The 4,017-nt window shown below is 38.3% G+C and overlaps 1 non-coding gene across 1 annotated transcript; it reads left to right on the top strand.

The window, feature by feature from the left end:
• Positions 1-1,984: 1,984 nt before the first annotated feature.
• TRNAG-GCC lies at positions 1,985-2,055 on the top strand. The gene has a single exon. It is a non-coding gene; the product is annotated as a tRNA-Gly (tRNA).
• The last annotated feature ends 1,962 nt before the right edge of the window (positions 2,056-4,017 follow it).

Here is a 4,017-nt window from a genome sequence, read left to right as displayed (position 1 = left end):
GTCAGACACAACTAAGCAACTAACATACAAGCACACAGAACTAGGAATGCATTTGCTTGGAGTGCCCTCCTTACCACAGAAGGGTAACTCTGACATGAAACCCAGGGACAGCATTCTATGGAAAGCTGCTTGCTTTGGGGGACCTATGACTGGCTGTAGCTTTCCCTTGACTGTGTATTAGAACCTTGGGTTGGTGCCATAGTTCCTGAGAACACATACATGCAGTTAAAAAGCATATTAATGAGACAGTGATTCACTAGGCAGAAATCTAAACAAACTAGTCCCTTCTAATTCCCATTACAACTTTTCATGAAGGGAGGCATACATGTTTTATGGTTGAGGAGAAGAATGCATATCACCAGTTCTTACTTGCAATGACTTATCTGTGAATTTGTAAAGTGATTAAACCCCTTCTTGGAGTTATACTAAATCATAGAAACAAAAAGTATGTCTCATCGATCTACAATGTCTGCCCTGTAAAGTTTGAAACAGGAGCTCAAGGGGTTTGAAAGCATCAGAAAAAATATGAAAATGTCTCAGGTTAATATTGAGATTAAAATTTCTCAGGTTAATAGTCCTTTAAAAAAGTACATAAAAATATAAAGGGAAAGACTGGGGAACTTCCTTGGTGGTCCAGTGGCTCAGACTCCATGCTTCCAATGCCGGGGGCCTGGGTTTGATCCCTGGTCAGGGAACTATATCCCACATGCCATAACTAAGAGTTTGCATGCTGCAACTAAAGATCTTGAAAAAAAAATTTTTTTTTTAAGGGAAAGACTGATAGGTATAATTGTATAAGAAGTACACATCTGAATCTACACATATCCATGCACAGATAAAAATCTACCATATATAAAGTTAAAAGACAAATAGTAAGAAAAAAATCTTGCAACTAACTTCTAACACAAAAGGTTACTTTGTTTAAAATACAAAGAACTTTCACACTTCAATAAGATAAATGTAAACACTCTAATAGAAAAATGAGCAATTTCTAGAGCCCAGGAACCGCAGCTACTGAGCCCTGAGGGCTGCAGCTACTGAAACCCATGCACCCTAGAGCCTGTGCTCTGCAACAGTAGAAGCCACCACAGTGAGCCTGCTCACTGCAATGAAGAGTAGCTTCCACTCACTGCAGCTAGGGAAAGGCAGAGCAGCCAAAAATAAAGAAATACACTTATTTTTTAAAAAGAAAAATGAGCAATTTATTTAAAAAGAAATACCCAGAGATATAACTCAAATAACCAAGAGATTAAGCTCTTTCCTGTCAGACTGGAAAAATGAAAAAAAGAGTAACAGATATTGCATAGATGAGGCCATGAGTGGGAATTCTTACTCATGCTGGCCGAATTTTTTATTTGCCAATTAAAAATTTTAAGTGCATATCCCTTTTTACTTATCAATTTCAGTTATAAAAAAGTTTTCTAAACAATCATGAATGTGTAGAAAGATTTAGTGGCAGGAAACATTCATTACAATATTGTTAATAAAAAAGAAACAACCTAAATGTCTTCGAATTGAGGATTTAAAAAATTTATTTATTTACTTTAAAATTTATTAAAGTATAATTGACTTACAATGTTATGATATTTTCTGGTATACAGCAAAGTGATTCAAATATATATATATTTATATACTTTTTCAGATTCTTTTCCTTATAGGTTATTACAAGATATTGAATATTGTTCCCCATGATATACAGTAGGACCTTATTGTTTATCCAGTCTACATATTAGTTTGCATCTGCTAATCCCAAACTCCCAGTCTGTTCTCCCTTCCCCTCCACCCCTGGCAACCACAAGTCTGTTCTCTTTCATAGATAAGTTCATTTGTGTAATAGTTTAGATTCTATATATGTGATATCGTATGTATTGGTCTTTGTCTAACTGACTTCAGTTAGTGTGATAATCTTCAGGTTCATCCATGTTGCTGCAAATAGCATTATTTCATTCTTTTTTTATGGCTGAGTAATGTTTCATTGTGAGCTTCCCAGGTGGCTCAGTGGTAAAGAACCTGCCTGCCACGCAGGAGACATAGGTTCAATCCCTGGGCTGGGAAGATCTCCTGGAGAAGGAAATCGCAACCCACTCCAGTGTTCTTGCCTGAGAAATCCATGGACAGAGGATCCTGGCAGGATACAGTCCATAGGGTTGCAAGAGTCGGGCATGACTTAGCAAGATGGACATTTAGGTTGGTTCCATGTCTTGGTTATTGTAAATAGTGCTTCTATGAATATTGGGGTACATGTATCTTTTCAAATTAAAGAGTTTGTGCAGACGTATGCCCAGGAGTGGGATAGCTAGATCATATGATAGCTCTTTCTTCAGGAACCTCCATACTGTTTTCCATAGTAGCTGCACCAATTTACATTCCCACCAATAGTGTAGGAGGGTTCCCTTTTCTCTATATCCTCTCCAGCACTTATTGTTTGTAGACTTTATATAATAATGATGGCCACTCATGTGAGGTGGTACCTTATTGTATTTTGACTTGCATTTATTTCTTTAATAATTAGCAATGCTGAGTATCTTTTTATATGCCTATTGACCATCTGTATGTTTTCTTTGGAGATATGTCTATTTGGGTCTTCTGCCCATTTTGAGAATTTAAATACATTATAGTTTAAGAACAACCTTTCATTAGAATGGGGCTCCCTGGTGACTCAGGTGGTAAAGAATCTGCCTGCAATGCGGGAGGCCTGAGTTCGATCCCTGGGTTGGGAAAATCCCCTGGAGAAGGGAATGGCTACCCACTCCAGTATTCTGGCCTGGAAAATTCCATGGGCTGTATAGTCCATGGGGTCACAAAGAGTCGGACACGACTGAGCAACTTTCACTTTCATTAGAATACTCTGCTGTCTTTAAAAGTGATTAAAGTGTCATTTTATTTTAAAATGTCAGCACATCTACATCTATCTGTATTATTTATATTATTATATAGTTCTAAATATATAATTTTATTTAATAGCATATATATATTTGGAATGCTATTCCAAGTAAAGTGGCTTGGTTTGGAGATTGGGGAGCTAAAAATGTATAAATATATGTCAAATCAATAGATACACTAATGCATCTATATCAAAACATTAACACTTATTTCTAAATTTATGATAATTTATCTTATTCATGTTGTTTTCCTCTGAATTTTCTGCAAAGATTGCTTTATAAGTGAGGAAAAAAATTTCAAAAAGACAGACTGCACATGTAGACAAATATCCTTAAGCTGGAAGCACCCTTTTGAGCCACTGAGGATTCACAGAATAAGCAAAAAAAAAGTCCAAAGTGGCTCCTTTAGAATTAGGGTAGCCATACAATTTATTACCCAAAGCAGGACACTTTTGAGACTAAAAGGGGGAGTCTATTAATAATTTTGCATAATTTGGAACTCCTTAGGCAAGCTCAGACTTGTGGTCAGGCTGCTTAGACTGGAAGGTCTGTGGAATTTGTCTTTGAAGATGACCCAGTATTGAAGTGTTAAAGATAAACCACTAACACAGGGACTGCCCTTTTATCAGTACAATTGGGTACAATTTCTAAACATGCTGGCCAGATGGCTAGTGAAGTGAAAGTCGCTCAGATGGCCAGTTCAGTTGAGTTCAGTTCAGTCACTCAGTCGTGTCTGACTCTTTGCGACCCCATGAATCACAGCACGCCAGACCTCCCTGTCCATCACCAACTCCTGGAGTTCACTCAGACTCACGTCCATCGAGTCCGTGAGGCCATCCAGCCATCTCATCCTCAGTCGTCCCCTTCTCCTCGTGCCCCCAATCCCTCCCAGCATCAGAGTCTTTTCCAATGAGTCAACTCTTTGTATGAGGTGGCCACAGTACTGGAGCTTCAGCTTTAGCATCATTCCTTCCAAAGAAATCCCAGGGCTGATCTCCTTCAGAATGGATTGTTTGGATCTCCTTGCAGTCCAAGGGACTCTCAAGAGTCTTCTCCAACACCACAGTTCAAAAGCATCAATTCTTCGGCAACAGCCTTCTTCACAGTCCAACTCTCACATCCATAGATGACCACA

This window comes from Oryx dammah, unplaced genomic scaffold, assembly GCF_014754425.2.
Source record: "Oryx dammah isolate SB20612 unplaced genomic scaffold, SCBI_Odam_1.1 HiC_scaffold_18, whole genome shotgun sequence".
NCBI lineage: Eukaryota > Metazoa > Chordata > Mammalia > Artiodactyla > Bovidae > Oryx > Oryx dammah.
This window is presented reverse-complemented; position numbering and strand designations above follow the sequence as displayed.